This window comes from Mustela putorius, unplaced genomic scaffold, assembly GCF_011764305.1.
Source record: "Mustela putorius furo isolate JIRA1106 unplaced genomic scaffold, ASM1176430v1.1 tig00003859_pilon_pilon_pilon, whole genome shotgun sequence".
Lineage (NCBI taxonomy): Eukaryota > Metazoa > Chordata > Mammalia > Carnivora > Mustelidae > Mustela > Mustela putorius.
In genome coordinates, this window is record NW_025422011.1 from 17,683,343 (window position 1) to 17,707,279 (window position 23,937).

The window sequence follows — 23,937 nt, forward strand, 5'->3', positions numbered from 1 at the left end:
TTTCAAGTGATCTTAATGATGGATCATGCTTTTATTCTTTAGCTCAATTTTAGGAGTGCCAGTGGGACCCAAGGAAACTTTCCATGCTGTTTTCCTGTAAGTGTATCTCCTGCTTGAACCTTTTCTGGAAACCAGCAATCAAATTACTTCAACAAAGTAAAAAATAATTCTGTTCGCTGAGTTGTTGTTTAGCAAATGAAGTACTCTCCAGGGTGTTTGAATATCTCAACAAAACACTTCAACATATGCCTGGGAAAATGGATTTAGGATTTGATAATATGTTGTGGAAGATGAATTTAGAATGTGACTGGGGAAAAATGCTACATTGAAATCTCTTCAAGAACATTGTCCAAATGTGTGTAATTCATGGGCAAACTAGCATTCGGGAAAGCATATTAATGTCTTTTGCACATTTGAAACTAGATCCTAAATTTTATATTCTTAGCCAGATGTATTTACAATATGTTTTATTTGTTCTTAACTTTATAGGGTTCTTTGTTTTTCTTTCATGATCATTTTTCCAATTAGCTCACAAGGCTCTGATTGCATTTTTGGCTTATAAGAGTGTAACTCCTTACTCACGGAATGACTGAAACAACAGGAGAAGAGGATACACTGTTTATATAAAACATTTGAGAAACAATGATTTGTATGTTCATTATTTGTCTAGCCAAATATCAATTTCTCAAAATATTTTATTTTTTTCCTACTTCAGAGAATATGTCATCTCGAGTATCAAAAGCCACTAAAAAATGCTTCATCTAGACATGTGTATTTGATTTGCAAATATATGAGTAAATTTCAATTTTGAGATGCTTTTAGGTAGATAAATTAGAGTTATAAAAACATCTCAAAGGAGAAATTATTTTAACTAGAGGAATAAGTTGGCCCATTAACAGCTTCAAAAAAAAAATAAGTATAAACACAGAGCTCTGAGACTGAAAACCTCCTGAAATACAAGTGGAAATCTGGACTCATTTTAAAAAAAGATTTTATTTATTTATTTATTTGAGAGAGAGAGAGAGAGTGAGCACATGATTGGGGATAGTGGCAGAGGGAGAGTGAGACACAGGCTTCCTGCTAAGCAGGGAGCCCAACTCAGAGCTGGATCCCAGGACCCCAGAATCATGACCTGAGCTGAAGGCAGATGCTTAACTGACTGAACCACCCAGGCATCCCTGGACTTATTTGTTTTAGAGTATGTTAGCACTACTTTGTTACTCCCATGTGCCTAGTTTAGTGATATATTTATCACTAATTAATTAATTAAAATTGATTAAAATTGAAATTAAAAATTTTTAAATTTTCTTAAAAACTAAAAAAATCAATCACTAATTAACATCACTAACTAATCACTAAATAATTTATCACTAATTAATCACTTGATTAAAAAAATCAAGATTTTAAAAATTTTGTCCCTCTGTAATTAGTAAGAGGATTATTACTACTGACTGTCTTATCAATAAATAATTTTACATAAAATAAAAATATTATTTAAAATAAAAACTTAAAATAACTAAATTTAAGTTTAAATAAATAAATTCAATTAAATAAATAATGTAATTAAAATTTAAAATAAAATAAAAAATTTTTAACTTACTATATTTGATATATTACTAAGTTGAATAATATTAATGTAAATGTCAAGCATACAAGAATTGTGACATATCACATAACTCAGCTAACTTATTTCTCAGTGAAGATGAAAAAAAAAGAAATCATTAAATGGAGATTATAGTTGCATAATTCGGGAAAATGAAGATTTTTGTTTTATAGTCAAAGAAACAATTTATCTGTATCATTTCTTCTGTTATAAAATTTTTTGCAGGGCTCAATTCCAGGACCCTGAGATCATGACCTGAGCTGAAGGCAGAGGCTTAACCATTGAGCCACCCAGGTGCCCCTCTTCTGTTATAAAATCTTACATGATCATAAAATTTTAAACAACGTGGAACTAATGAAGTGCACAGATTCAAGTTTTCTCTTTATTCCCTTGTCCACAAACCACTTTGTAAAAGAAAATCATGGTAAGAGTTTGGAAAATGTTTTTCCATATTTAAATGTCTATATAGACTTACATAAAGATATGCCCACACATGCACACGTACATGTGCACACATTTATACTTTATACATGAGGCATGTATATAGAAGAAATGAGATCATATTACATATTGTTTTGCAACTTGATCTTTCACTTATGTTGTAGAAACCCTACCATGTGTGCACACATAGTAATGCTTTGTTATTTTCAACTGATGATATTGAAACAATGAGATCCCCTCACCCCCCCCCCCGGTATGGTAAAATTGGAAAAGATTGTTAAGGCCTGTCCTTAGGAGGGCATGGAAAAGTAGGTCCTCTATTGACATGCCAGTGGGAGGGCATGTCAATAGTGATAATATGAATAGTTATAACAGATTTCCAGGTAATTTTGGCAATGTATAACAAAGTCTTAGTGTGCAATACCTTTGAGCAGAAATTCCTCTGCCAGTTCTCTAGCTTATAGAAATAATCCCTCATATGCACAACGATATATGGAAAGATGTGTTCATTGAAGCAAATTCTGAATTTAAAAAAAATGAAAAGAAAAGAACCTAATGCTTATCAATACTGTAGAATGGCTAAATTAACTCATATCTATCCAATTATTTTTTACATTGCATCAGTTGGCTGGGCTCCAGCTGTATAAGACAGGGTTTGCTGTAGCTCCTGAGTTGTGTTCATGTCCTCTTCATGCGTCTTCCACCCTTTTCGGACCAGTGACCAACTGAGGCATGTTCTTCTCATGGTGAAAGGCAGGACTGAAAAGGGGCTAGCCTCCACATGAGTGCTGTTTAAGTTCTTGCTTATACCAAGTCTGCCAATATCCCATTTCCCATATACCAAAGCAAGCGCCATAGCCATGACCTAATGAATGGGCAGGATTCATGGAATTCTCCTCCAGCCTATGGCGGAAGTCAAGGGGAAGGGAGTGACCATTTGCAAATAACCTAATGACAGCTATTATGCTAATAATCTAAACCACTCTAGACAGATCTGAGAGGTTTCCAGCAAACTTTAAACACAAAGAAGGGCAATCCAATCTAGTTGAATTTAAGGACTCAGTGTCATAACCAATTTGTTGCTTTTGTCCTGCTCTTTTGCATCCAACTTCAGATTGACTGGGGACAAAGGTCTTTCACTTTTCTGTCTTCCTTTTCTTGGTCTCTCTAGTATGGAAGAAGGTGGACTAGGACAAGTGTCTAAGTTAGCAGGTCACTTAAATTCTTCATGTCTCTTGGCAGTCTCTGAGTCTCTGGCTAAGACCGGCTGGCTGCTGATGCAAACATTCAATGTTGGCTCTATTCTGGGATGTGAGAGGGCCTTGGAGATTTCCTTATTGCATAGTTCTCTAATATGAGATTATTTCTAGTTTAACTTTCTTGAAATCATTCAATTTGTACTCCTGGCAGTTTATCCCACAGCTTCTTGATGCTCTTGGTATTTACTGAGTGCCCAGCCCTCTTCGACATATGTGTTACCAGCAAGGGTATTTCCATTTAACTACTTTTGTAATGTCCAAGTAACCTTGCTATTTTCACACGCCTTTGGAATTCTCACCATCGATGTGCCTATCTGCTTGCTGCCATCTTTCCTTAGTCCCTTTCCCATGCTGAAGTAGGTAGATTTGCATGTGTATTCCTTAAGAAAGTCCAACTGAGGGATGAGATGACAATTTCATACTGCTGTAGGTACCCCCAACTTCTAATGTGGTTCCCCAAGTGCCCTTCTGATTTGGTTTGGGGTGAAGTTAAGGCTTACCGTCTCCCAGCTCAATGACTCCTTACTCCTACGCACCTCTGCTCTAACATTTTTTTAATTTGGGCTGGAGGTTGGAGGGAATGGGGAGAGGAAGATGAATTCATGTAGCTGAGACATGGCTGGGTTTGGAGGAGCCAGGTCTATTGCTTCTAAGTAAGTCTTAGAGTCTGGCTCTACTTTGTTTTTCTTTCCTTTTTTAAAAATTTTAATTTAATTTAATTTAATTTAATTTTGTGTGTGTGTGTTCCAAAATTCATTGTTTATGCACTGCACCTAGTGCTCCATGCCCTCCTTAATACCCACCACAAGGCTTGCCCAACCTCCACCTCCTTCACCTCCAAAACCCTCAGTTTGCTTCTCAGAGTCCACAGTCTCTCATGGTTTGTCTACCCCTCTGATTTCCCCCAACTCACTTCTCCTCTCCTTCTCTCAATGTCCTCCATGAATTTGTTATGCTCCACAAGTAAGTGAAACCATATGATAATTTTCATTCATTTAAAAATGTCACGTTTTCACCATCAGCACTTAGTCAATTCTAAGGAAATGAGAACAATCCATTCAATTTCATATTACACAGTATATGTAAAACGGATTTCCTGTCAAGAGCAGCCATGCTACTAAGGAAATTATTCATCCTGAAGGATATAACTTGAGTGTCATCATGGATGGAACTAGAGCGTATCATGCTTAGCGAAATAAGTCAAGCAGAGAAAGACAACTATCATATGATCTCCCTGATATGAGGAAGTGGTGATGCAACATGGGGGCTTAAGTGGGTAGGAGAAGAATAAATGAAACAAGATGGGATTGGGAGGGAGACAAATCACAAGTGACTCTTAATCTCACAAAACAAACTGAGGGTTGCTGGGGGGAGGGGGTTTGGGAGAAGGGGGTGGGATTATGGACATTGGGGAGGGTATGTGCTTTGGTGAGTGCTGTGAAGTGTGTAAATCTGGTGATTCACAGACCTGTACCCCTGGGGATAAAAATATATGTTTATAAAAAATTAAAAATTAAAAAAAAAAGAAAATATCCTATATTATTAGAAACACATACTCTTCGGGGTGCCTAGGTGGTTCAGTTGGTTGAGTGTCTGATTCTTTTTTTTTTTTTAATATTTTATTTATTTGGCACAGAGAGAGAGAGATCACAAGTAGGCAGAGAGGCAGGCAGGGGAGGCAGGGGGATAGAGAAAGCAGGATCCCCGCAAAGCAGGGAGCCCGAAGCAGGGCTCCATCCCAGGACCCCAAGATCATGACCTGAGAGCTGAAGGCAGAGGCTTAGCCCACTGGGCCACCCAGGCGCTCCGAGTGTTTGATTCTTGATCTCAGCCCAGGTCTGGATCTCAGGGTCAGTGAATTCAAGTCCCATGTTGAGAAAAATACATTTAAAATTCTAAACTGATGGAGCCTAGGGATAAATGGCTGTTTCCATAAGGACTAAACCAAGAGAATATCTCAATCTTTTCTATTTTCAATGCAGCTGTCAGGGACCCTGTTTCTTGGGTGGGCCAGAACTGGGTAGATAATTAGAACAATCTTGAGATACAAAATGCAAGGATATTATCTATACTCACCATATATAGTACCAGCTTAGCCTTCCCAGTAGAAAAACTTGCATCAAGATAAGGAAACTGTTATTCTTTCCAATACACTGTGGATAACATTACAGACTCAGAGCTAGACTTTTGGCTGCTTATCATGATGGGGAGGAATAAAGGGGGGCTGGAATGAGAGACATCTGCATTATAGTCCTGATGTACTTCTTCCTAACTCTGTGATTTCAGGGAGTTAACCTTTCTAAATTCAGTGTCTGCATCTGAAAATTACAAATCCTAATACTACCAGATGACATCATTATGGTTAAATGGTGCAGTGTATATAAAGCTCTTAGCATACAGTTTTTGCTTAACAAATAGTTACTATTATTATTTAGAACAGTAAGAAAGCAGATAACTCATTGGGTTAGTAGGACATGTACATGCTTAGCTGGACAATATCTGCTACTGTCTCCCAGCAACTTAGGCTGCAGAAATTGTTTGAGAAGCCTTTTCTTTTTAGAAGTCTTAATTTTTAAGAACTTATTTAATATTGATAATTCTTGAATGCATTAGACTCTAATTGACTATCTGGCCAAAACTAAAAAAAAAAAAAAAAGAAAAGAAAAATTCTATATTTGGTGAAGCAATTCCCAGGAAAGGTGGTCTTAGATGACAATCAACATATACTGATTTTCAATGTTATGATTATTTCTGTTTCTCATTATCTCCCTCTATTCATTCCAATGCTCACACACATACCACATCAGTGTAGTTTCTTCTACAAGTTACCAAATCCAGGGTGACTAGTTCTCTGCATAATGCAGCTGGTTAGTGGGCATCCATGGATTCAAGCATAATAAGGAAGCACCTCACAGCTTTTCTTAGGTTATGTTTTCTATTCTCTAGCAAACTCGGTCCCCAGGGAGTACATGCTCCCAAATATCACAGAACTTGTTGCTCATGGCCTGCCATTATCAAGTGATTGTCCAAAGTCATTTTTGATCTTCAGCATTTATCTTTACAGGAAACAACTTATAATACTTTGGGAAGACCATGAGATTTGGACACTGTAGTGGAAGTCACTGGCTGTCCATTCAAATTTACTCTTCCCACATTGGCCAGCCTTCCCCACAGTTAAATGTGCTCATGTGACACTTACTGTAATGCAACTTCAGTGGGTAATGACTATCACTCTAAACCTGGCCTGTACATCTCCCTAGGGTGTTCTTTCATGTTCTTTCCCACATATAATGGTAAGGATCTAGAGGGTTATGGAGCCACAGGGGGAAGGAGTTTAGGCCACGGGATGACCACATACAGAAGAGCTACTCCAGTAACTCAAATGATGAACCTAAGACCCTCATGTGTATGAGAAGTGAATATCTATTGTGTTAAGCCACCTAAAGTTGGGAGTTAGTGTCATTGCAGCTTAGTCAAACCAATACATAATCAGAGTTACATCCAAATCTGATATTTAATTTTTATTAGATGCTGGGCCATTATTAGATGTTGGACTGTTACTTATGCTCTATGAGTCTGTTATTTTGTGTAAAATATGGATATAAAAGTAGCTACATGGGGTATCTGGGTGGCTCAGTTGGTTGGGCGTCTGCCTTCCCCTCAGGTCATGGTCTAGAGGTCCTGGGATGGAGCCCCACATCAGTCTCCCTGCTCAGCAGGGGGGTTGCTTCTCCCTCTCCTACTCCCCTACTTGTGTTCCCTATCTTGCTGTGTCTCTCTCTGTCAAATAAATAAATAAATAATTTTCTAAAAAAGTAGATACATCACAAATTATTATTGGAATTTTAGATGAGTTATATAAACCACCTAAGTTAAAAGTATATAAAGTCAATTTTCCTTTTGTGTTGCACCCAGGGGCACAGCATTGAATTAATCATCGTCTTTGGCCATGAAGCACCCTCATCATGACTCATGAACTTGTTTAGTTGTTTGCTTATTGTTCATAGTTACTTATTTGTACAGCAATCACTTAAGGATTCACCACTCAATATGAGAACCAGAATTTGACTTGCAAAGTCCACTTTGGCCACTCCATATGGGGTAGGTCACAGTAATCTAGCATAGTTGATGTCAGACCACAGAAGATTCTGGTTCTTGGGTTGTAGGAATTTAATCTCTACAGTTGATGTTAATCTGCCCCTCTCCCAATGTGATTTGAGTCCAAAGTAAAATAGTGACATAGCAAAGTGACATAGCAGAACTTTTAGTCAGCCCTGTCTTACTGGTTGTGTCTTCTTAGTAGATTGTACCATCAACCTCTCTCCTGCAGTGATCAGGAGGTTAAGTTCCCCATCTATCCCCTGTAGCTGTAGGATGATGTGAGTGAATGGCAGAATTTGCTGCCTAACATGAGTATTCATGTTTTCAGAATCACCAGTCCATCATGGGGCATAATCAGGGTGCTGTGGTCTAAGCTTTCGGGTTAACTAGAATTGATGTCACCTTAAGTATTTGTCCAATGCTGGTGCTTTGCAGGAGGCCAGCTCCACAACTGGAAGATCAGTGTGTAGTGGATTGGTCTTTGAAAGTTAATCTTTACCTCTCAATCCTATTCATCTAAATTTTTCTCAACAATTGGTCATTGTTTAATATTTTCATTTTTTATCATTTTGTTTAAGTTGCAATTTGTATTTTCCAGATATCTCATGAAACTAAATCTTTCTTCTTATGTATATTGGTAATATATTTCCTTTATCTTCAAGTGCTTGTTTGTGCATTTGACCATTTGTTATTGTGTTATGTGTGTTTTTCTTATGATTTACATATTAAAAGTATCTTCCAGTTTATAAGACGAATTTTCATTTTCCTTAATGTGTCTTCTCATTAGCAAAGTGGTCTTGATTTTAAGACAGTTAAATTCATCCCTTTATTTCATACATGTTAGCACATTTTGTGTTTTAAGAAATCCTTCTCTCTCTTAAGGTCAGAAATAAATTCACCCATATTTCCCACTAATATGTTCACTTTTGATACTAAGATCCTTTTTTTTTTTTAAAGATTTTTTCTTTATTTATCTGACAGAGATCACAAGTAGGCAGAGAGGCAGGCAGAGAGAGAGGAGGAAGCAGGCTTCGCGGGGCTCGATCCCAGGACCCTGGGATCATGACCTGAGCTGAAGGCAGAGGCCCAACCCACTGAGCCACCCAGGTGCCCCTGATACTAAGATCTTTAATCTCTCTGGAACCAATTTTGGTGGGACTGGTAGAAATCAAATTTTATTTTTTCTTTTATGGATAACCAGTTTTTGGTGGTTTATCTATTACATCATTGGTAATCTTTGGAATATTGGTTAACCTATATCTTATGGGTTAAACTTATGCATGGGACAGAAGAGACCACCACATCTTTTCTTCCTTGAGACAAAGTCCCTATTATTACTCTAACCAAAAGAGGGAAGGTTGTCTCCTCACCAAGGCTTTTGTTTTTTCTATAGCAAACCCAGTTAGACTTTGTTTCTTACATTTTTCTTAGTGGTGAAATTATTTGATTTGTTTTGCTTTAAGCCATTTTTCTTAAAGAAGTTCTTCTAGGGTGATTTTCCTGGACCTGGTAGGTCCTGGACCCCCACAACCTCCGTCCCTAATAGTCATTGGTGACTAAAGATGAAGCATGTGTGCCTTGGGTGTCTTAGTTGATCATACTCCCTCCATGGAGGTTTCATCAATGACATTCCAGGGTCTTTTGACACTTCAAGGCTTGAGTGTTCTGCAAAGTTGGGGAAGGATGCACTGGGTTGGGAATGAAAAACTGCTGAGATGGTACTGTTTCCATGGCCTCAGTGTGCCTGATAGAAGCATGGGGTGGTGTCTAGTGAGTTCTGTGTCCTTACTGATGAAGCTCAGATCTCTGTAGATAGCAAGGACTGGTGGTTTTCAATGGCAGTTCTCTTCAGGGAGAGAGGTTCATAGTCAGGAAGAAGTAAAAATACTACTTGACAAAGAGCATAGTCTTATTTTGGTAAACCTTTGAGTCACATAAATTCTTACCTTTTTTTTTTTTTTTTTTTTAATCAAAGTTGATTCTTGGGTGCCTGGGTAGCTCAGTGGGTTTAGTGTCTGTCTTCAGCTAAGATCATGATCTCAGGTCCTGGGATAGAACCCCACATTGGGCTCCCTGCTCAGCCAGGAGCTTACTTCTCTCTTCCTCTCTGCCCCTCTTCCCTGCACTTTCTCTCTCTCAGATAAATAAATAAGATCCTTTTTTAAAAAAGTCAATTATTAATGTTTTTAAAATTTATTTTACTGAATAAGTCGCTTAAGAAGAAGTTTCCCAGGAACACGACTGCGATCTCTCATTTTTATTAAACAGACTTGCACAACTGCCAAGTAGAGTTGATATAATGCTGGATAAGGGAGATACTATAGAAATCCTGTAACAGAGGGAGAAAACAATTTTTCTCTGTGCTTCAGAAGGGAAAAACCAACCCACACTATTTTCTGAAATTCTGATTCAGCATACATTCTTCCATCTGATTCTGCAAACCAATGTCACTGTTGAATCACTGTCTGTGGTGAAACCAGAGGCCCAGACTAACTGCAGAGCCCCTTACAGCCACTTCACAATGACACACTGCCGGCAAATACACACAGTTGCTTTGGAACAGCATGACTTGTAGATAGATCCTTGCCAGAACTCCTAGTAACAGTGCAACACATAATTTGTCTAAGAAGTGTTTAAATAAAGAGTTGCTGAAATTTTATTTGTCAGGATTCCAGAATGTAATCTTGTGAGCAGTTTTCTCAATGGTGGTGAAATATTCTAGTTTCGTTGTTGTTATGGGTCTGAGAAAAGCCTGTTCAATTCATTTCAGTTCAATTCAATTCAACTCTAGTTGCTGAATATCTAATACACAATAGGTCAATTACACAGACTTTATTGAGCACCTATTATGTAAAAGGTACTGTGCTGGGGAGATGATGAGAAGCCATTTTGCTGCTTTCATAAGGAGACTAAACATTTCTTGGCAGCTAGCAACAAAAGCCCAATACTTGAAGAAAATGAATTTAGTAGAAGAATTTTAAGAGATCGTAGAATCAGAATTATTTTCTCTTATCATTTATAATGCTCATATGAGCAAATAGCCATATAAACAAAATTCATATAACCATTAATGACTTAAATGTACATTTGTCATTGTACATCTGTCCTCCTCTCCATATATTCATTTTTGTAAGATGTAGGACAAAATAAACATCAAAAGTTTACAAAAACAATTTTGACTATAGGCATCCTTGTTTCTACTTTGTAGAAGCCAGACAAAAAATTTGAGAAAAGGTGAGTAATGGTATGTAAGTGTTATTATCTTTGAAATAACCTGAGTAATATTACTGAAGATCTAATGAGCAGGGGACATGGTGTAGAAAATTAGTCTTTTGTTGTTTTCTTCTGTGAAAAATTTATTGATTTGTACTGTATATTAAATATTTATATTTGATTTGTTTCAGTGCAAATGAGATTGTTAGATATGAACAACCAAATAAAGTGTGGAAGGGATTTATAGTTTTGATAAATCCCATAGCTGACAATGGAGTTGTTATAGAGAACTCTGATTTCTAGTGCAAAAAGATTACCTAGCCAAGGCTTCAAATTCAAGATACTTATTCAAAATGTCCTCAAAAGTGGGGCCCCTGGGTGGCTCAGTGGGTTAAGCCTCTGCCTTCAGCTCAGGTCATGATCTCAGGGTCCTGGGATTGAGTCTCGTATCAGGCTCTCTGCTCGGTGGGGAGCCTGCTTCACCCTCTCTCTCTGTTTGTCTCTCTGCCCACTTGTGATCTCTGTATGTCAATTAGATAAATCTTAAAAAAAAAATCTTAAAAAAAAAAGAAAAAGAAAATGTCCTCAAATGCAATGAAAGTGTTAAAATATTTAAAAAAATATATAGTAGAAAGACAAGGTTTAGAAATGGTAGAAACCAATGTGTAATATATTGTGACATAACCTAATGTAACATGTATTATAATAGATATAATACATAATATATAGTTTGTATATTATATACTTTGCATTTATTATATAAATATATATGTATGTTTATATAATACACATTATATATATGTGTACATACAAATATCAATCCAGAAACCCAAAATGCAGTAAACTATTTGGCAAATATCTGCAGCATTCTGTACGACATTGTAGTGACTGCTATTCTATCCTCCTCTACTATAAGAATGCCCCTGAAAATCTTAAAAGCCTCTGATTGATTGCGATTTGGCCACATTCCTAAACTGACTGAACATGAGTCTGGTCCATAGTTGGAGGTAGGCATTTGCAAGGCAGGAATTAACCTGTGCCATCAAATCTGGAGATGAATTAGAAGACTATTACTGTTGGTGAAAGATGAGATAACGAAGAGGGACCCTCTAAGAACACAAAGAAATTGAAATAGGATGGCCACGGAGAGTGAAACCATAAAACAAGGACTTAAGGTTTGATGGATCAGGGAAAAGCAGGGTTACATAAGAGACAGTTGCTGCCCAGGCCAGTTAGACAGGACTGAAACCTGATTGAAGGCATTACCTTATCAAAGGAAAGAATGTGTCATTCAGAAGGATGTTGGCCAGCAAGAGAGAAGCAGACAGACACAAGCCAGAGAAATGAGTGCCCTGATTAGACAGTATAAACATCCTTTTTTTTTTTTTTTTTTTTCCACAGGCAGATGCCTCCTTATCCTGGAAGCAGACACCCTGGAGTCATTAAACATTCCGATCACTGGAGTTGACTACAAGAGATCTAGTTCTTTGCCTACTAAGGTACCTTCTGATAAACTGGCTTCCATGTGACTTTTCTACTAGGAAAGAACATGCCAAAGAAATAGTTTGTTCTATTTCTCTTTTTACACATATACCCTGGGTTCTATATCCAAATCAGCATGAGTCATCATCACAAATGTAATCAACCTCGAGAAACTAATAAGACCAACTTTATGAGTAACTTTGAAGAGAGAGGAGTCTCAGAGAAATGATGGCCAGGTAAAGCCAGACTTCAGGGGGTTAAACCATGAAAATATCTTAATAAAACTTCCTGTATGCGTTCCTGGTATCTTAAAAGTTTTCAGAACACTTTCGCTTACATTATTTCATTTGACTATTTTGTGAGGGAAGAATTTCAAAACCCATTTGAAAGTAAGGATTCTGGCCTTTAGAGATGATATAATTTTCAGGTGAGAAGTGTGGATAGAGAGCTATTTCTCCTACTATTTTAGTGTTTTCCCTTTGGTCTACACTTCCCATAATTTCTTAAGTATTGCGGTGATCACCGTGGGATTGTAAAAAGTGGGTGAGACAGTTTCTGGCCCACGAAGAGTAGGCAGTACTACAAAGTTACGTGTTACGTAGTTTATTTTGTATTTAAACCTGAAGAGGGATCAATTCAGTCATCTACCAATCCAATCTAAGCACCAGAACTGTCATGGAGAATACGCAGGTAAGAACTAGCCCTCATCAACTCTTCAAACACGGAAGGTATGGGGTTTCTACTTCCTACTTGCTTTGGAGCTGAGGAGCTTAGAACTCTAAAGTATTGAATGTGTATGACTAGGCACAATTCCAGTGACATTGTATGAATTATTTTACAAAATTCTCTTAACCACTTTATAAGGGAAATTTCCCAAATAAAAATCTTTTGAGGGGATTCTCCACTCACTTATCATCTTCTTTGTAAATGTCTCTCTCCCCAGACAAACTATGAACTCCATGAGGGCAGTGGCTAGCTGTCCTGCCCACAGCTGTAGTCTCAGAAGCTAGCAAAGAAGGTACTCCATAATATTTCTTGAATGAATGTAAAGAACTTGCCTTTCAGAGATAAATAGCTTAATAAATTTCCCAGTTTCTAGAGATTGCAAGTGGTGAATCAAAGATTCAAACAAAAATCCAAATGAATCCAAAGTCTGTTTACTTGTTGATCTGAATCTTATCTCTCTGTATATCAAGTGACAGTATTTTTTGCTCAGACTCAACTCAGAGTCATATAAGTATGAATATCCGTTCCATTTATGCTAAACAATTTACCTAATCTTCTGTTAAGACAGACAAAACTAAGCTTTGAGTCAAGATCAAAACAGTGATTTATTAACATATAATGTATTATTAGCCCCAGGGGTACAGGTCTGTGAATCCCTAGGCTTACACTTCACAGCACTCACCACAGCACATACCCTCCCCAATGTCCATAACCCAAACACCCAATCCCTACCCTCCACCCCCAGCAGCCCTCAATTTGTTTTGTGAGATCAAGAGTCTCTTACGGTTTGTCTCCCTCCCAATCCCACCTTGTTTCATTTATTCTTTTCCTACCCCCTAAACCCCCCACGTTGCTTCTCAATTTTCTCATATCAGGGAGATCATAGGATAATTGTCTTTCTTTGACTTATTTCGCTAAGCATAATACCCTCTAGTTTCATCCACGTTGTCGCAAATGGCAACATTTCATTTTTTGATGGCTGCATAGTATTCCATTGTGTATATATACCACATCTTTATTATCCATTCATCTAAAACAGTGATTTAAAGAAAAATTTTAAGACAAATAGAAACCCAAAATTCATATATGTTTATATTCATAGATATTACATATATGCATATATATTTATATATAAATATATATATATAGTAAATACATGTTCACATGTATTTTATTTGTATAAATATATATGTATAGGTAAGTATGCATATATTTGTATGTACATGTATATATATTTATATATATTTATTATATGTATGTGTGTATGTATATAAAACCAACATTGATGGGGCACCTGAATAGCTCAGTCTGTTAAGTGTCTGACTCTTGGTTTCAGCTTAGGTCATGAGCTCATGGTTGCAGGACTGAGTCCTGCATTGGGCTCTGTGCTCCGCATAGAGTCAGCTTGAGATTATCTCTCTCCCTCTGTCCCTCCACCTGCTCACACTCTCTCTCTAAAACAAACAACTAAATCTTTAAAAAAAATTATAAAATATATAAAAGTGTAAGGAAGAAAATAGACTTATTTAATTTTACCACCATCCTGATATATATTTTACACACACATCAAAAGTGACATTAGCTGTATTATTTCCTTTTCACTTTAATTCTTTTTCTCTTTTTGATCTTCATTTTCCTATCGTCATTGTTTGGCTTTAAAGGAAGGGTCTTAGCTGCTTACTCAACATCTCATTCACAGCCCTGAGACAATGTGTCCACGGCACTCTGGTGTTTGGATCTCTTAATTTTGGACCTCTTCTGCTTTCCTCTTTCCCAGCAAGTATTTTCTAGGAAGAAGGAGGAAAGATATTCCCATGTTTCTCTCTTGCTGACTTCCTCTTTTAAGAACTCTTTCTTTGGGGCGCCTGGGTGGCTCAGTTGTTAAGCATCTGCCTTCAGCTCAGGTCATGATCCCAGGACCCTGGGACTGAGCCCCACATTGTCCTTCCTGCTCAGCAGGAAGCCTGCCTCTCCCTCTCCTATTCCCCCTGCTTGTGTTCCCTCTCTCCCTGTCTCTGTCTCTGTCTCTCTCTCTCTCTCTGTGTCAAATAAATAAATAAAATATTAAAAAAGCAAAAAAACCAACAACCCTTTCTTTATGTAAAGAAATTCCCAAATGAACTCTGCTTTGGAAACAAAATGCTCTTTTAAAAACTTTCCTCACACTTAGAAAAAAGTATTGCTTCAAATTGAGCAAAAATTTTCTCTTTAATTTCAATTTCTAGTGGAGTAATAGAGCAGATTCATCATCTTCTTTTCCTGAGCAATTTTTGTAAAATGAATTTCTGATACCTCAGGGAATTCTTTACCTACTTAATTAATTAGTAGCTGTATCCTTAGAAAGTGCTTTAAATATAGTTTTAAAAATATTCTAGGTGGCACCTGGGTGGCTCAGTGGGTTAAAGCCTCTGCCTTTGGCTCGGGTCATGATCCCAGGGTCCTGGGATTGAGCCCTGCATCGGGCTCTCTGCTCAGCAGGGATCCTGCTTCTTCCTCTCTCTCTGCCTGCTTCTCTGCCTACTTGTGATCTCTGTCTGTCAAATAAATAAATAAAATCTTTAAAAAAAATTTTATATTCTGCCTCAATAGAAAGTTTAAAGTGATAATATCCTTTATGAGATAACAGTTAATCGAACAATAAACTAGGAAGAAAACAATCCCCACTCTCCTGCTGGACATGATCATGTGAAGATTTTATCAAAACAAGTCATATCTTCTCTGACTTCCCTCAGCAGTTGTTTGTTTATTTATTTGTTTGTTTATTTCCTTAATAAGTTTTAAAGATTTTATTTATTTATTTGAGAAAGAGAGAGAGAGAATGAGCAGGAGGAAGGGCAGATGCAGAGGGACAAGTAGACTCCCACTGATTGGAGAGCCCAATGCGGGCTCCATCACAGGACTCTGGGATCATGACCTGAACAGAAGGCAGACGCTTAACCAACTGAGCCACCCAGGTGCCCTTCTAATTTCCTCATGTAGAAACTGTTCCAGCAACATCTTCTTCTTAGTTAACTTCATCTATCCTAGTTGCAACTGTCCATCTATAGTAAATTTAATGTAAATATTTAATATTGTAATATAAATATTTACAAATATTTATTGAGCATTCAGTTCTATGCCAGGCATTGCTCCAGGCACAAGCGTTACAGCAAGAAGCAGTACAGGCGAAGTCCCTGTTGTCAGAGTTTTTCTTGTTGTTGTGGGAGACAACAGAAAAATAAAAAAATAATTTTAGGTAGCAATTTGAACTTTAAAGAAAATTAAAAAAGGTAGTGTGATAGAAAGAGAATGTGGTAGAGGTCTACCTTAGATATGATGTATTTTTGCTATCACCCTGCAGCAAATGACCTGCATACTTTGTGGTTTAAACCAATGGCAATTTCTCACAAGTCTTTGGGTTGACTGGGTTCAGCTGGGTAGTTTTCCTGTTCCACATTGTGAGATGTGTTTGCTGATGTGGCTACGTTCAGTGGGGAGATCTTTCGGCCCTGCCATGATCAACACGGCTTCTCACCTTCCCCGGTCTCTCTCCATGTGGGCTCCGTTATTCAACGGTCTAGACAAATATTCCTCACCCCTTGATGGCTAACTTCCAGGAACAAGGGTGGAAGCTGACAGGCTTTTTACAGTTTGAGTCCAGACCTGGCTCAGTGTCACTTTCAACACATTCTGTGGATAACAGTAAGTCACAAGGCCATCCAGATTCAAAGGGAGAGAAGTAAAACACCACTTTCTGATGAATGAAGTAGTAAAGAAATGGGACTATTTTTAATTCATCAGAAGTTATATGATTATTTGATTACTAATTTGTTTTACTAGACTTTAAGTTCTAAGAACACAGAGATAATATCTATTGTTGTTCACTGTTGCTACACAGGTATGTAGCACTGATACCAAAAATGAATGACAATGTCAATATGTGTCAGGAAAGGTAAGGAAAGCAGATATTGGAGTCAGGTTACCTCCTCCCCATCTTGTAATCATGAAAGGCACTACATTATGAACCATAGAATTTTTTCTCCTCTAACTTTAACAAGACTCTGATGCAGTGATCGTAGTAGCTTTTACCAATCAAAGTTTTTATGCATTATATATAACACTATTCACAGGATCATCAGAGAAACTTTTATGAAGGCTTTTATGCGTTGCACAAACTTCCCATGAGTATAAGGAAACTGAGAGCATATTTGGATAGGAGCAGTTACAGGGAAACATAAATGAAGGTTATTCTTGAGTCCATCATTCTCAATTCTAGAGCTCCCCTTTCTTATAAGCAATGGTCTTTCAGGTTGAAGATTCGTACCTGTGATTCTTTATTTTAGGACCAGTTCATTCTACCCTGTTATCATCTGGGTTTACAATGATGACTAGCAAGTATCCAACAATGATTATGATTCCTTCATGTCAAAACCACCAAGTGAAGAATGAAAGCACCAATCAACCAGATGTTTCGTCTACATTATGCCAAACTATTAGTTAGACTAAATCAACACCTCTCATCCCCTTTAATTGTCTTGCCAACGTGTAGAGGGAGCCCTTTCCATTGGTTAAAATGGAAAGAACAGAAATCTAGCCTTTTTGTCTATAGAAGCCAAGGAGATAAATTTAGCCCGTTGAAAGATGCTTTCACTTTTCAGCTAGGTGTTGGGGCATTATAACCATAATACTATGTAAAATATATGAATTCGCATCAGGATACTTAGAACTCTCTGGTGTCTCCATGCCCTAACATATTAGACAAAACTTTGTAATACACATCTTGATAAAATTCTATTTTCTTCATACCTTGAATCCTGTAATATACCCATTACCTTTGGGAAGGATTTTAGTCTGATATTCAAGATCTTCGGTCTAACTAGTACCCCCCTCCCAGGCCCTGATCCCACTATATCCTTAGGTTCTACAAGTTATAGGTCAGGGTTTCTCAACCTGGACTAGATAATCGTTTGCTGTGGGGATTGTTCCATGCCCTGTAAGATGCTTATCAGACTCTTTGGTCTCTTCCCCCACTTTTTTCCTGTGTCACATTTTATCCCTCAATGCATGTGGTTCTTTCACTTTGATACAATTTTGTTGGGAAGTGGGGTGGATAATGTGTCAGTGCCGTGTTTACTACCAAGAGCCTGGAGAGAGAGAGGAGGAGGGGGAGGAGAGGCCAAACAGCCAAGGAACAGAAGAAAGAGTATGGATTCCAGGTATTAATTATTTCAAGCTCATGATACTAATAGGACAAAGATTGATCGCAGTATGTCACTTTACACCTCATGAAATGGTATAACACCTGTGTCGCACATATACCAAGCTGGATTCTTTTATTTGATCTTCTTCAAAATCTCAGGAAGTGTCAGTCATTTACCACAGATAACCCTGGTAATCAAAGGATGAGCCATGACCAGTGCAAATCAGGTTGTCTGTTGGTCTCTCCTCGATGCTATGCTAAACTTTATAGTGATTTAGGAGATATGATCCTTGAGATACTTTGCTTTGGTTTCATCTTCCTGTTATTGCAAGACGGATCACCTGGGAGAAAAAGCCAATTGAATTCCCATCTTCCCTGTGTATTTCCATTCCAGGCTTTCATTTGCTTTTAATGGCTTTCTCAGGCCTTCCTCCTGAGAGTGAGGACTTCCAGGGCTGAGCTCAGCCCAAACATGAAACTTTTGGGAAAGGGTTAGGAAAGTCTGTTCAGCTGTTTTTGTAGAAGGGGGGAAAAAAAAGATATAAAGTACCTTTTCTCCCATTCCCAAAATAACTTCGTGTTTGGGCTTTCAAATTAGTCTGTGGTCAGACCTTTATAGAACGTCCAGAATCAGTTTAAAAAGACTTGAATTTAAGACTCTTCCCTCTTCTGCCCTTAATGAGCAGAGTCAGGAGCATGAAACACACCGCTCGTTAGATGGCTGATGAACTTGTCAAAGAGTGGCCCCCACAGAGAAGCTTGTCACCTGTGGCCCCTTTGGGTTCTCATTTGGATCCTTCTCTTTTATATTTCCTTTGGCACTCTCCTCCACAGGGAGTTCTTCAGGTCTGCTATTCATTCTATAAACCTTCTTTATTAGCTCCCAACCAGGAGTTCATTCATTTATTTAAATAGATTTTGAATTCCTATGACGTGTTAGATACGATGCTTGGAGTTTCATGTATAGCCTTTCATTGATTCACCCCAACAGCACTTTGAGGTGCATATTGCCATCACCGATTTACATAAAAGGAACCCATGGTGTGGTTATAGGAAGTAAACTACCCTTAGACACTAATGTACATATAGAACAGATTCAGTCCACAGCTTTATGTTTGTAAAGCTCATGCTTTAAACCATCGTAAATCCTTGTTTCTTGTAAAGCTAGGAGAACTTGGTTATTGTTTAAATTACAAAAGGAAGGGTTGGAGGAACTTGGGGTATTGAGCCTGGCCAAAGGAGCTGCCAGGTCTTTGATTAACTTGACATGGAAAAGGGATAAATGGAAGCTGTGGGTCCCTGAATGAAGGAAGCCGCATGGGGAGAGATTGCAGGTCAAAATATGGAAGGACTTCATAAGAGTTGGGACTATCCGACATATGAATGCACTCCTCCAGAGATAAGAGAGTGCCGCATAATTTGAAAAGTGCAAGTGTGGGCTCTATAATCACTTGGCAAGGCTGTAATATTGTAGGGAAGATTCAGGCAGTCGATGACTTGGTGAATATTGAGCTTGGCTCTCTGGGTTGTAATTCTGTGTTACCCTGGCCTTAAGACCACGAATTTATCTGACCCGGAATATGTATCTTTACCTGTTTAGACTTCAGATTCTCCATGTGTGAAGGTTATTTCTAGTTCTGAAGTTTTCAGCTCTCGGGGCCAAAACTATATATAGGGATATAGTTACAAGTGCAGTTTTACTACTCTTTTAACCTGACAGAGGTTAACATAATGTTGAAATCTTGGGATTTCATTCTCAGGTTGGCCGGCTCAGTCCTGGAAACTTGAGCCTGGGGTCAAGGTTCTCTTTTGCTAATTTCCTCTCATTTTGTTCTCAGTTAAATCCAAAGTTTGTTTTATTTAGCTCCCTGGGTCACTGAGGAACAACTTTCTCCAAATATTCCTGAGCTCCTGATTTAAAGACTTCTTGGTACTTCCAGAATAAGGGTTCCATTAGAGGACAAGATGGTCCAGAAGAGACCATCTTGGTGGTCAGCAAAGGGACTGTGGGAAGGCTGACAACAAGGGTTGGCACAGGCATCAGGTGACATTCTAGAAAGGTCGCTGAGCAGTTTACAAGAAATACTTGTGAAGGTTGTTACAAAGATTACCTGTGTTATATATATGTGACATGTTCAGAATAGTGTGCTGGGCACATGGTAAATAGCATAAAAATACTGTATGGGTTTTAATGTTATTGTTATTGTCTTGCTTTATTGTCATTACCATTATTATTACAATTATCACCCTCTGAATCTAGTCCAGTAATTGTACATAGTAGGTACTCAAGAAACATTTGTTGAATGAATAGGAAAAGGAATGAATAGCTTTGAAAAACATGAAAAAAAATGAAGGAATAGCTTTGAAAAGCAACGGTTGAAAGGCAAAGTGGTGACTGCATGTTTTGGTAATGGTAAGGCTTTTACAGAGGAAATGGGAAAGCCCTGTAAACTCTGACATCCTGTTAATATTATGTCGTTATTGTGAACTGTCAGTCCAGATTTTTCTCTGTGATTCTTTTTAAGGTAAAACTCTTGGAAATTAGAGGGTCTATGGAAAATGTGATTTAGGATAAGTATTTATCATTAGTCTGCCCTTTGCCAATTTATAAGCCTGAATGAGTTTTTGTTCGAGCCAAACAGTGAAAAATTGTTCTGCTTCTGAAGTTTTCCAAGGGACCAAAATGCCTCTAATTGGAAAAGAAATACTGCTTATTCCACCCCTGCATTTATTGCTCAATATATGCATATGTTAGTGTTCACTGAGCCAACATGTCTGCTTTCTTATTGAAGAAGATGTAGGTTCAAGTTTCTTCTGGGTCCGAGTTGCAGGGCTCAGCATGCCTTATCCTGAGTCTGTGTTCAGCTGAGTCAAGGCCTCTTCCCCTGCAGACCAGGGATAGGTTGCCCAGGAATAGGAGCAGGTGAGTTACAGAATTATGAAGCTGCCTCCTTACTTCAGAAAGTCAGCAAAACTATAAATGTCCCCAGGTACTCCCAGTGAAACCCAGTTGGATCATTTCATTCTATCAGTGCTGGCGAGCTCACTACCTGGAGATGTCAGAAGCCTGTCAGGCAGCTGGGGACAACAAACCACACAGAGAGAGTCTGGTTTTCTAAAGAGACTCATGTTTTCACCCAACTCCTTTCCATATTGAGACCACTGCAAATAGTGTTTGACCTTCAGTCTTAGAGACCTAACAACTGAATTTTTCAATGTACCCAGAACCAAATATGTAATTGGTGCTCAATAAATATCAGGAATTAATATTCTTATTCTTTCTCACCTGGTGGACCCATTGACAAGTTTTGAGAGTTCTCTCACGGTAGCCACCTACATGCTGAGCTTCCCGTCTCATGTACCTCCCCCTCATGCTAGAGGCAGAGAGCAGAGGCACTCTTAACATTTGGAAAGGAGGGGTAAGCAAGATGCCTAACTTATTTTCTGCTGCAGAATTCATTCTCTTGGCATACATAGCGAGGAATGTTTGTAATGTAAACACCTGCATAGAGCATCTCTTATATGGATGGGAGCAAATGCATCTTTGGCTTCTGAGGTACCTGCCTAGGATGGGAAGGAAGCCCAATACTGGTCCAGGGGGCATACATAGAATGTCCAAGGTTTATTTGAAATGCATTTAAAAAAAAATTCAACTTTCTTAAAAGACTGTTCCTTCTCAAGAGATTGTCCTTTCTCAAAAGAGGATTTTCAATGAGATCTGCATGGTCAAACAGTATGGGATGAGTGGCACTTGCTATTGTGCAGGATTATGGTAACTCCTTTCCATGCATGGGCTCTCAAATCTTCACAAACGCCATGCAAACTATGTGTCATAATCTCCACTGTAGAGCAGAAAGAACGGAGGCTCCCAGAAGTTACACAATTTGCTTTGGTCCTGCAGTTAATAAGTTGCAGAGGCATTATGGGAAACAGAGTTTGCTGCCTCAACTTCCCATACTCCTAACACCAAGAAGAGGGGAAGAGAGACCAAAGGAGGAAACAGGAGAAGAAGAGCTTGGCTATGGCAAGGAGGAGGGGGAAACCAGGACAGAGAAAACTGACACTTGAGGGGTAGAGAGAAATATAATTCAGAGCAAAGCAAACCCACTAGGTTTTCTGTTCTTTATAATTTAATTCGTAGTAGAATCATGTGGAAAATGTTAGTGGTTGACTCAGTGGGACTGCCAGCAAAGCATATATTTTGAAAGTTGAGTGGAGCGCCCACATTTGCTTGGTCTTGGAATGAACGCTGGGCAAAGATCAAAGCAAGAGAAGACGTTAAGGAAACACATTTCTTTCACTGCCTGCAGGAGGAAACTTTTCACAACTGGAAAATGCATGCCATTACTGCCAATCTTGGAGCATGGAGGTTTTACTTGATTAATCATAACTGTCAGGTTCCTCTCTGTAAACAGCAAGCTGTTGACATACAAAATATCTTTTGGTGGCTTTTTGGGTTGTATGTGTGTGTGTGTGTGTGTGTGGAATAGCAAAAAACAGGAAATGGTGCATTGTACAAGCCTTCTGAGAAAACGCTTCCTAGAGTCAAAATAGGATACTCTGTATCCTAATGTACTGAATATAGGGTAATACAAAATTCTGAAGTCATCAGAAAGCCTCAAGAGAAAAGTTCTATCTTTAGATATAGGTTATCTACTTAAAGTGTCTGAGGGGAAAAATGCAGAAATACAATGATGCTGCTTGACATCATTAGTAAAGGGAAGATAGATTTTTAAGCTTTAGTGCAATCATAGTTATTTTTGTGTACTTGTCAGTCATGTGAGGCATTCTCGTGGTTGAGTGCAAATCTCCACCTGCAGAGTGCTGTTATCCCAGGCCATCAAGTAGGTTAGACGGGGCTTGGGCTGGTGGGCCTGAGTTGGGGCTTTGAGTTAGAGGGGTCCGCTGGGGTCCGAATATATCTTGATGCAGTTAGGAAAGCAGCTGAATTCAGTTCAGACATATCCAACTACCTTGGTGGGGAAGGGGAAGGTGATCAAGAATCTGAGGGGTCAGTGCTGTCAAATCCAAAGTTGGGGGAAGAGAAGAAATGAAGTTAAGAGTTAGGGATTTGGAATAATATATAAGAAGATTGAGAAGAATGATGCACATTCTTCTGGGATAAAAATCAACAATGGGACATGTGGAAGATTGAAGTACATTTCTGTCACCTTCACCACCCTAACCTTAGAGCAAACCTCCATCTCTTTTCAGATGACCTTTTACCAAACCACATGGTCTTCCTGCTTCTGTTCTTGCTTCTCTACGGAGAATCTTTCCCAGACTATATGTAAATGTCTGGGGAAAATGACTATCTTTTTTGGGTATCAAAGTGATCAAATCACTCCTCTCCTTAGACCTCCATGTATTGAAATTCAAATGGAAATGAGATCGCTGAAATTTGAATAATATCCAAGTATCATTCATTAGTACTCAAATATATTAGTTACATATATTATATAAAATATGTTAATTAGTATTCAAATATGTCTTCTCCTTAGATCTTCAGTGTATTAAAATTAGAATTATATCCAAATTTCTTATGATGGCCATCTAGTTCCTTTATTACCTAGCCCAGATCTCCTCTCTGACTTCAAGTTCACTAATTCTTTCTTTGATTTGCTCTGCTATAGGCCCACTGTTTTTTTGCCTTCTCTTCTCAAACATAAAATTGTCTCTGTCTGAAGGAATTTGAATTTGTCTTCTGTCTGAAGAATTTATTATTCTTTTACCAGGAATACTCTTTCCTCTAACATTTAATTTCTTGGTCTTCTACACAACATTTAAGGCTCTGTTCTAATATCTCTTATTTACTCAGAGGGGTCTTCCTTAATGCCATCTTAACTAAAATAGTATGTATCACTGCCTAATATCCCATTCTACAGATATTTTCATTTATTTGTTATCTCCCCACAAGAGGAGTCCTAATGATT

At 38.2% G+C, this 23,937-nt stretch overlaps 1 long non-coding RNA gene across 1 annotated transcript in view; it reads left to right on the forward strand.

The window, feature by feature from the left end:
- LOC123387770 overlaps positions 1-23,937 on the forward strand; it is a 206,265-nt gene that overhangs the window by 159,673 nt on the left and 22,655 nt on the right. Inside the window, exon 4 of the long non-coding RNA XR_006602266.1 lies at positions 12,019-12,116. This is a non-coding gene — a long non-coding RNA (uncharacterized LOC123387770). The remainder of the gene's footprint in view (positions 1-12,018; positions 12,117-23,937) is intronic.